The following is an 11,216-nucleotide window of genomic DNA, read 5'->3' on the forward strand; positions in this document are numbered from 1 at the left end:
TATTTGGTGCATGTTTATACTGAGACATTTTCACTTTGCCTAAATTTATAAAAAATGTCTTATTGTATTTTCTCTGTTACTAATGATCTTGCATGTCTCCTCATATTTATTAGCCACTTGGATATCCTTTTTTTGAGTTCTCTGTTCTAAGGTTTGGCCCACTTCTTTTGGGTTGACTAATTTTTGTATTGATCTGTACAAGTTTCCAGGATACTTATTCTTTATCTCTTAAAGTATGATTAAACTATTCTATGTTGTATCTTGTCTCTTAATTGTTTATGTCATTATTACATTGAAATCAGTTAAATATATCAGACATTTCCATCATTGTTTGTGCTTTGGTTCTTCTTTAAGACATTTTTTCCTACCTTAAACTCATAAAGGCATTCTTTAATACATTCTCAAATAGTCTTAAAGTTCTCTTTTGTACACTCAGTCTTTAATTCATTGTTTACTTACACACATAAGTGGTGTGAGGTAGCGCTCTGTTTTTACTTTTTTCTTCCAAGACTTTCACTATCAAAATCCCTTATTGAATAGTTACTTCCTTTTCATGGGATTGGTATGCCACGTTCACTATGTACAGATTCCCACATATACAGTTGAGCCTCGAACAACATAAGTTTGAACTACATGGATCCACTTATATATGGATTTTGTCCCATAACTATATTGCTAAATTTTTTAAAGACTTAGAACCATTTGAAAAAACTCCCAGATGAATTTTTTTGGCTTAGAAATATAGAAAAATTAAGAAAAATGAGGATATGTTATGAATGCATATGATAAATGTAGATACTCATGTATTTTATCATTTACTACCATAAAATATACACAGCTCTGTTGTAAAAACTTAATCAGCACTTACACACACAGAGACCATACATGGTGCCATTCACAGTTAAGATAAATATTAAAAAAAGATTCGGTATTAAATCATAACTACATAAATTAATGTTAGTACACATTGCACTATCTTAAGAATTTTGTAGCCACCTCATGCTGCTACTGCAGTGAGTTCAACTGTTGCCAGTGTCCACTTAAAACTCTGGGGGACACTAATCTCCACATAAGCAAGTTTTCTCTTCAGTATGTTGTGTATTGCAGTAAATAGTGATCTCTCCAGGTTCTTGAGTATTTTTCATCGTGTTTAGTGCAATATCATAAAGCTTAAATAACACCTTAGGACCCATAGGAAATGCCACTACTGGTGCTAGAAGTGTCCCCAAGAAGCAGAGAAATTGTCATGGCAGGATGAGAAAAACCTGAGTTGCTTGATGCATGTTGTAGATGGAGATCTATAGCATGCTTGCCTGCTATTTCAGACAGACTATTTATCTAGTGAATGCAGGAAGTAAACTTAAGGTATCCACAAGTACAGGACAGTACTGTAAATGCATTTTCTCTTTTTTATGATTTTCTAAAAACATTCTGTTTCCTCTGGCTTACTTTATTATAAGAATATGGTTATATGATACACGTAACATGTAAAATCTATGTTAATCAACTAGTTATGTTATTGGTAAGTCTCCCAGTCAACAGTGGGCTACTAGTTAAGTTTTGTGTGGATTCAAAAGTTATATGAGGAGCTTCAGCTGCAAAAGGGTTCAGCACCCCAAACACCTTTTTGTTCAAGGGTCAACTGTACCGGTATCTGTGTCTGGTCTCTGTATTCTGTACTTAGATGTATTGTTCATTTCAGCTCAAACATCATGGTTTGACAGGGGAGAAGTCATTTGTCTTTTTTTTTTTTTTTAAGAAATCACTTTGGAGATTCTTGTTTGAGTATCTGACTCCAACACTCGCTGACTATCACCTTGATCACATGACTTAATGTCCTCATGACTCAGTTTTGTCATCTGAAAAGTAGAGTGAAGATTTCTTTTACTGGATATCGTGAAGATTAAATGAGTTATTCTAAACAGAGTAAATTGAGTAGTGTTTGTCATTTGATAGTCACCATGTATGTCAGCTATCTTGAATAATAGAATAATATTCTTACTGTTAGAAATAAAGAGGGATTTCTGTTCATCAAAAAATATGAAGAAAGAAGGAAGCAAGAGACCAAGGATTGTGAGGAGATATTGTATTATTCATATGCAATAAACAGCTAATATGCAACATATATAAGGAGCTAGTATACAGACAGCAAACCCAGTAGAGAAAAGGGTGAAAGACATAATAGGCACCTCATGAATGAGACAATTTGAATGGCCAATAAACAAATGAAAACATTGTCCACTCTCATTAGTAATCAGGGAAATGATTTTTTTTTTTTAAGTTTTAAGTGACAAGGTCTCACTGTGTCACCCAGGCTGTTTTGTGGGGACAAAATCATAGGAAATGCAAATCTTAATGAAACACCACAACTCCCTCACCTAATTGGCTAAAACTAAAAAGTCTGATATCACCAAAGATTTGCAAAAATGAAGAGCATTGAGCACTCTCATTACAGCTGTCCTGTGTGTAAATTGGTAAAAACTGTTGAAAAGCAATCAGGCATGATAAAGTTTGAATTTACATACAGTTGTCCCTTGATATCCTGGCGGTAGAAGGGGTTTGTTTCTTAGAAACCCCTGAGGATTCTGAGGATTTTCAAATCCTGCATATAAAATGGCTTGGTATGTGCATTTAACCTGTATATATCTTACCATATACTTTAAATCATCTCTAGATTACATACTATACAATGTAAATAGTTGTTTGCTGTGTTGTTTTTTGCTATTTTTGTTGGTTTTTTTTTTCCTTTTCTTCTGACTATTTTTGACCTACAGTTGGTTGAATTCACGGATGCTGAACCCAGAGGTTACAGAAGCCTGCCTGTATTCTATGACAAGGGATCCATTCATAGATAAGAGGACACATGAGTTCCAGTATACATGTCCAAGCATGTTCTGTGCAACACTGTAAGAGGCCAAAAGTTGAAACAACCCAAATGTCCATCAACAGCACAAACATTTATACCATTGATACCTTACAGCAGGCAACAGGACTAAGTACAGCTACATGGAACAACAGAGATGAGGAAAATTTTAAAAACCCATTAAGTTGCATAAAGCACAATTCTATTTATATAAGGTTATATAACATTTTCAAAATGAGCAACATTTTAGTAAATTTACTTAGAACTCTTCTGCAGAAGGGTTTTATCTCTTCTTTTCAATTTGTTAAATTTACTCATTTGTTTATAACAGCATGAGCTCACAAGTATTTATTTTATACTTTGGATTATAATTCAGTTGTACTTTAGTCATTTTGTTGTTCAAGATTTGGCCAATGGGAGCTGTTTTCATTGGTTCCTGTGCTCTTCTAATACAATCCCATCGGTGCTCTGATATAACCCTATCAATGCTTTTGTTTGTTTTGTACTTACCATATCTTTAATTTCCAGCACTCCAAGATGCTCTAGGCTCTTTGTGTATATTTCCTGTACAGGTCTAGAAACTTTATTTCTTTATCAGTATTGCCACTCCTTTACTTTCTTTAACAGTATCAGATTGCAGTTTTATTGAACATCTTAGTCTAGATTTCCTTTTGTTTGTTTACAATTCTATCATTGTATTAACATTTTATTACCTTTTTTGTTTTTTGCTTTTTTTTTTTTTTTTTTTACTAATTGCTGGATTTCAACACAAAAACAATAGATTTTTAGAAAGTGTGGATATTAATTTTCAAATAAATATGGTCAGATTCAGTTTTTAAATTTTTGACCTTCAATTTTATTTCAATGAGGTCAAGATTATGCTCAATGTATTAACTTAGGGAATTTTAATCGATATTTATTTGTAGGTCTGCACTGGGAAATTTTTGCAATTGTGTTCCACATATTGAAAAGCGTTTTCCATTTAATTATTGGTTATTGCAGGTTATAATGATCACAGTTGTTAAGTTTATTTTGGAAATTATTCGCCTTCGTCCGCTTCCACGATCAGTGCGAAGCCCAAGACGCCAAGACCGCCAGGGATGGGGAGGTGCTGGACCGACGGGAGCTGCGGGTGCAGGTGGTGAGCTATGGCCTCTGGGACCTGCCCCGCAGCCGCCAGGGAGCGCCACGCAGCAGGTCCGGGGCGGCGTCTAATGACTGCAGAGCTGCAGCCCCAGGCGGCTACACCGCAGCCGATCCTGGGGTCCCAGCTGCTCCAGGTCCGGCAGCTGGTCTCAGTACAGGGGATCTCCCTACAGCCACCCTCCCTACAGACGATCTCGCTATAGCCTATCTCCCTACTGGTAATCTGGCTACAGCTGATCTCGCTATATCCGATCTTCTTACAGCCCATTTCCCTACAGCTGGTCTCCATGCAACAGTTCTCCCTACAGCCAGCTTCACTCGAAGTCTGGGTCCCCTACTTGCTCTCGCTCTCCATCGACCTCCAAATCGAGATCTCGCGAAAATCCAAGTTCTCCAATGTCTCCAGATCTCGCTCACGGTCCATGTCCCCGCCCACGTCCAAGGCTCCTCCCCCAGTATCCAAGAGGGAATCCAAGTACGGGTCGCGATCCAAGAGTCCTCCCAAGTCTCCTGAAGGGGAAGGACGAGTGTCCTCCTAGGAGAATGATCATCAGCTAACACGTGATGGAGGACTTGGGGAAAGGACCATATACTCAGTCCATGGAAGCAGAGTCCCTGGAAGTAGCAACTGCCTATGGAAAAGGTTGTCACACTTGTCTACCTTTTTATCACTTTGAAGCTTTGCATCAGGTGGCAAAATTCATTTTGTGTGCTATTTTGTTGTTATTCAGATTGTCTTGTAATTTAATGAGGTGAAAGACTTTAGATTGGATTTGGATATTTGAGAGAAAATTTTATATGTGTTTTTGTTGTTGATTTTGAGATGAAGTCTCGCTTTGTTGCCCAGGCTGGACTGCAATGGCGCCATCTCCACTTCCTGCAACTTCCACTTCCTGCAACTTCCGCCTCCTGAGTTCAAGCTATTCTCCTGCCTTAGCCCCCAAAGTAGCTGGGATTACTGGCGTCCGCCACCACGCCGGGCTAAGTTTTGTATTTTTAGTACAGACAGGGTTTTGCCATGTTGGCCAGGCTGGTCTGGAACTCCTGGGCTCAAGTGATCTGCTCGCCGCGGCCTTCCAAAGTGCTGCGATTACAGGCGTGAACCCCTGCGCCGGCCTATATTTGATTCAATAGTGGCCATTTTTTATTTGAAATGAACAGGTTGGTAACCTAATTTGTGGCCACCTGACTCTTAAGAAATGTGTGCAGCCACTAAAAACAGCCCAACGCTGTCAAGACGTTGCCTTGACATTGCCTTCATTCCTTCAAGTTAGAAGCTTACAAAAGGCGGTATAAATGTATATGCGTAATGTTATTACCTTTAAATCTAATTGGCAATATGATCCAAATATGTGTAAAGATTTTTCTGGTGAAAAGACTGGGTTTTTGGCAAACACAATTCTAATTTCTTCTGTTTTTGTGCACTAGGCCCGGCTGCATAGCAGCTGAGTGATGCCGGTTAGCTGTTAAGGTGGGCTGTTGCAATGCAGAGCGCTGAGCTGTTTCCTCTTTTCTTCTGATTGCTCCTAGGGAAAGACGCCCAGTCCTGAAGAACAAATAGCTGTCCAGTTAAATGCCTGACAACCTTGCAGGTAAACAATGGAGCATGCGGTGAGCACATCTAGCTGATGATAATCACACATTTTCCCCCTCCCTATTCTAATAAATGGCAAATCTAATCAATATGTGAGAACTTAAAATGTGGAGAATGTTATGGAAGAAATGGTTTTAACTTTGTAAGAACTTACGGTGCATGTTTTTATGATTTTTTTTTTACTGTAACCATGTTTTTATCATTGAATTAAAATGTTTTCTTGGTGTTACCTTTTCCCAAAATAAAATTAGAAATCTTTTTTGAAAAGTAGATTTTATTTTGCTGTTGGACTACTTTCTGATATTTATACTTTTGAGAAAATTATTATACCAAGTTTTTCATAAGATTCAATTACAGTTTTTAAAAAACCCCTCCAAGGTTTTTAGCTGCGTGCTTTATTATTTTATCACAATGTAGTTTATTTGCACTTTCTCTCTTTTGTGTTTCCATCTGTGATTTTTAACTTCTAAAGCCCTTTTCAAAGAATCAGATTTTTTATTTTTGTTATTACCCCTCTGGGTGTTTTATTTTGTAATTGTTTCTGCTTATATCTGTATTTTCTTTCCTTTTTACTTTATACAGTTTATTGATTTGAGTGCTAAATTCATTCATTTTTTCAACTTGCTGATTTTCTCTTTCAGTTCAGTTAGATACTCCTCTTTCTCTATGTTATGATTTGACCTTAAATCCTGATATTAACGCACCATAGCAATTTGCCATAATCAGTCCATCTTAGATGGTGAAACTAATGGTCTTTGTGCAGTTGAAGCTGTGGTTGAAGCCTGCATGGCATAATGAAGCTACTAAGGTGGCTTCAAGCTACCTCAGTATTTTGTTTAATCACACATTTATTTTCCAATATTTTGAAGTATTTTAGACTCTACCACACCTGAAGTTTGAAGATTTGGGAAGAAAATACTGGAAGACCCTCAGCTCCCTATTTGATAAAAACAGTGAACAATGGAATCCTAGACACATGGGAAGAATTTAGGACTTTCTGGAGCACGAATGTGAGGTTGTCATCAAAGAAACTGTCAACACACCCTACTTGTACTTTGGCATGTGGCAGACCACCTCCCTTAGCTCACAGAAGACGTGGACCTTTATAACATCAACTACCATCACTTCAGGGAGACCCTATCTTGGTACACAGTGCCCCAAGACCAGGGCCAGCACCTGGAATGCCTGGCCAGGGAGCTTTTCCCAGGTAGTTCCCAGGGAACTGAGGCCTTCCTGTGGCACAAGGTGGCCCTCAACTCATACAGTTCTCAAGAAGAATGGGGTTCCTTTCAGTAGCATGACTCAGGACGCTGGAGAGTTCATTTTGACATTTGCCTATGGCTACCACACAGCCTTCAACCACGGCTTCAATTGCACAGAGACCATCAATTTCACCACCCAGGATGGATAGATTATGGCAACATGGCCTCTCAGTGTAGCTGTGGGAAGGACAGGGTGACCTTTTCCCTAGACACCTTCATGTACATCATGCATCCTGATCACTATGAGCTATGGAAAAGTTAGCAAGATGGAGCCATTGTGGATCAAAGGGAGCCCAGGGTGCTGGCCAGCCAGGAGCTCATTACCTGGTAGGAGGACACTGCACCTGGCCTGAGGCTCCTCTTTCTCACCCTGGACCTGACCTCTTCTAGGCCTGTGGTCATGTGTGGTAGAACCCACCACTAAGCCCATATGTACCAGTTGCAGTTCCTCTGATGCCCCTTGGCAGCCCAGGAAACTGATGCCCATACAAGGATCACTGCCCCCAGAGGCTCCCAAGAACACACCATGGCCCACCATCTATCTTGGGTCTGTTTGCGCTGGTTCTCTGCCTGTCAACTGGCAGACGTGGTCATGGTGGTCCTTTTCAGGAACTAGGAGCTCAGGAGGGGATCTTTCAGTCTCCCACCAAGTAGCATAGCACATAGAGCTCTCAATCCCTGGGGTTAGCCCCTAGTTGGAATGGAGCTTTGATACACAAGCCTGTATCTCAGGCCTGCATCTCAGTATCCCATCAAGGCTTCCAGGTGCTGCAGTGCCCTCATCTTCAACCTTTGGAGGGACCTGGGATTGGATGCTTTGATTGTCTGGCCTGGCCTGTGTTTGATATACCCAGATAGCATGACACTAAATCACCCTGATTGTGTTCTACTGATTCTTCCCAATGTCATTGTGCCACTCAGCATATTCTCCTGAGATGCTGCTGGGGACTGCATAGCCTCTTGAACCTGGCTGAGGTTGTAACAACGGACCACTCTTATACTTCCAGCGTCTTGGCCCCAACTGAGGTTGTTAGAATATACTAGGACCCTGACTCATCTCCTGGGGCTAAAGCCAGGCAGAGCTGCACCTTTGAATTTGGAGCTATGTGCCTCTGATACATGATCTTAATCCTTTGAACCCACGGCTACTGAATGTATTGCCAAATGTGGCTGTCCCTCTGACCATAACCTAACCCTAGAAGCCAAAGAAGGCCCCACCTAAGCACAATTTGAGCCTAGGCCTGTCTCAGTCCCTTTTACCTTGAATACATATCCAAGGCTGCCAGAGGCTGTCTCCTGTTTATTAAATGTGTTGTTCCTAGTGTGCATCTGCCAAGCAAAGAAAGGAAAGTCCTGAAAACATACTTTTAAAATCACAATAATAAAAGAGATATACCTAAAACTAAGTGATTTGAAAGATTGAAAAGTAAAAGAATCAGCAAAACTATATCAAGGAAAATACAAAAAAAAAGAGAGAGAAAGAGAGAGAGAAGAGGGGTGGTACATGTTAATATTAAAAACAAACAAACAAACAAAAAAAACCAAAGAAATGCAGACCAAAGGGACATAGAAAAACTTTTTATACAGCCAAAGGCTAAATTTCACAATGAAAATACAGCCTTTATAAATAGCCATGCAATTTTTTCTTTATTGTAATTGTTACTTATTCTTGTTTTGGTATAGTGTATACATACTATACTAGTATATATATATATATATTATATATCATACTATACTAGTATATATATATATATTATATATTATACTATAGTATACATAGTATACTAGTATAGTGTATGTGTATATATACTATATAGCATATGTATATAACCATTTTCACCATTTTAAGTATAGTTTAGCTTCTTTAAGTACAAAATTGTGGTACAATCATCACCACTTTCTATCTCCAGAACTTTTTTTATCATCACAGACTAGGACTCTCACCATTAAACAATAACACCTCATTATAGCCTCCCCAGCTGCTGGTATCCCTTTTTTATTTTTCTAGTAGTTTCACTATTTTAGGAACTTCATGTAAGTGCAATGATACAATATTTGTCCTATTATTTCTAGCTTATATCACTTAGCATGATGTCCTCAAGGTTCATCCAGTGTGTTCATCTGACACATTACAGCATGTGTCAGATCTGCTTCCTTTTCAAGGCTGAATAATATTCTACCATATGTATACACCACATTTTGTTTAATCCAATCACCCATGGATGGACACTTGGGTTGTTTCCTCCTTTTGACTATGTGCATGGTGCTGTTATGAAAACTTGTGTAAAAGTGTCTTTGTGAGTCCCTGGTAAAACTGTTTGAATCACCTTTTAGAGATTCCACATTCTTCATTGAATATCATTAACATGCCTTTGCGTCTGCCTTGACTGGAGATCTGTTTAAACATCTGCCATAAATATGTTTTTAATGTCATCTTAATTTCAATAACTATAATTCAATTTAAATTAAATTGAAAGGTTAGATTAAAAATTAATTGTGTCAATTCTCATGAATTTGAGGAAACTACTGACAGCAACATACCTTGTACTCCTTTACCAAATATATGCACACCAACATCTATTATTATTCTGGAGAATTCGTGGATCTCAGTTCTATCCTAGGTCCCAGGTTTAGCAGTCTCAATTTTCTTTCAATATTCCCCTATCATGGATGCCTCTTTGGTTTTGAAACAGCATTTTCATTCTTCACATAGTCAGTAGAGCTGGGGGAGAGTTGTGCTCCAGATCTTTTTATTCCTGCTGTCGGTAACTCACTGTGGGTACCACAAGGCTCTGTGGGAAGCTGGGCGTGGTGACCAGGTGGCTGTGTGGAGCCAGGAAGCTCTTGCCAAACTCACAGCCAGCACTGTACATGCAAAAGCTCATAGGACCCCCTTACCTGGCACAGGACGGGTAGTGCAAAGTGTGCGAACTTCTCTGAGTGAGCGTGGCTCCGTAGGGGGTGCTGCTTCTAGCGCGCTTCCTTCTTCCTGGCCTTCTGCTCTCAGAGGCTGCCAAAGTCCTGACTGTATCCATGTAGGGTGAGCGCTTGCCCAGAGAATCCAGAGGCGGGTGTCCCAGGCCCCTGTGCCGGGCTCAGGCAGTGCTTAGGAGAGGGTTATTCAGGGAGCTTTCCTTGCTGGGCTTGTATTTCTAGGAGGAAATCGGGAGGGGCGGGCATGGGCTGCAGGGTCCAGAGAGGATTGTACCACAGATGTAGGGAAGAAAGTTCTGGCAAAGTCTCATTTCCCTCCACTTTTCCGCCTCAGAACAAGCTCCATGAGGACATGGTGCAGGCTAAGGGCCGGAAGGTTGAGATCCAGCCTAGAACCCATGTGAGTTTGATTAAGGAAAATTATAGTTTGTAAGGAACAATTTAGAGTAGTGTTTGAAAAACTGGAAAATTTAAGTTACTTTATTATGTTGAAGACAGAAAAAAATGGACACATATAAGGATATAGAAAACAAACAAGCTTAATAATAAGGTCAATGTATGCACCTGGTAACAGAATACTCACTTTTTTTCAAATGCCAATGAATGTTTCAGAAAATTTGACAGTATATTAGGGTGAAAGTAAAACATCGATAACTTATCAAAAGAAAAAGAAAAAAAATCAATACCATGCAATAAAACTAGAAATTGATTTTAAAAATCAGAAAATGTAGAGATGCTTTTTCCTGAAAGGCAAATGTTCTTTATTGGGCAAGCTTTAGATAAAGAGGAAAACACAAGCCAAAACTGACAAATTCCACTGGCTTTTCAAAGCTGTGGGTTATCTGACATTGTTAATTCATTGACTCGATCCAACAAACAAGTCCCCACTAAGTGAGCAAGACAGTTTCAATCAGCAATGTGTGCTGTGCAGAAACTAAAGCAAGATTGGATGACAGTAGAATGGGCAGTGGCTGCCTGAACTGTGGGTCCAGGATGGATTCACAGAGCAAGAGACCTTTATGAGACCCAGTTGACATAATGGAAAGTCCAGAGCAGAATCTTCCACTTGCAGGGAACAGCAAGTGCAATAGATCTACCATGGGAATCAGTGATTTTCTTTTTCCAGGAATACAAAAGAAGCTCATTTGTGTCTGGGGCAGAGAGCGGAAGGGAGAGAGGCTGGGGGCAGAGCATGTCAGGTCTTGTGTCTCATGTTAAGTGCATTATTTGGTGTTACTTCAAGTGAGAAGACATAGAAGCTTGAAACAGCAGTGCAGAAGATGTGGTTGACACATTTAAATTATCAGCTTAGTGGCTCTGTGGAGAGTGTGGAAGTAGGACAAGCAGTTTGACCATTTATAATATGAATGAGAGTGACAGTTGCTTAGACTTGTTAGTTTTGAAATTGCATAGCCAG

The sequence above is a fragment of the Rhinopithecus roxellana genome, chromosome 15, assembly GCF_007565055.1.
Source record: "Rhinopithecus roxellana isolate Shanxi Qingling chromosome 15, ASM756505v1, whole genome shotgun sequence".
Classification (NCBI taxonomy): domain Eukaryota; kingdom Metazoa; phylum Chordata; class Mammalia; order Primates; family Cercopithecidae; genus Rhinopithecus; species Rhinopithecus roxellana.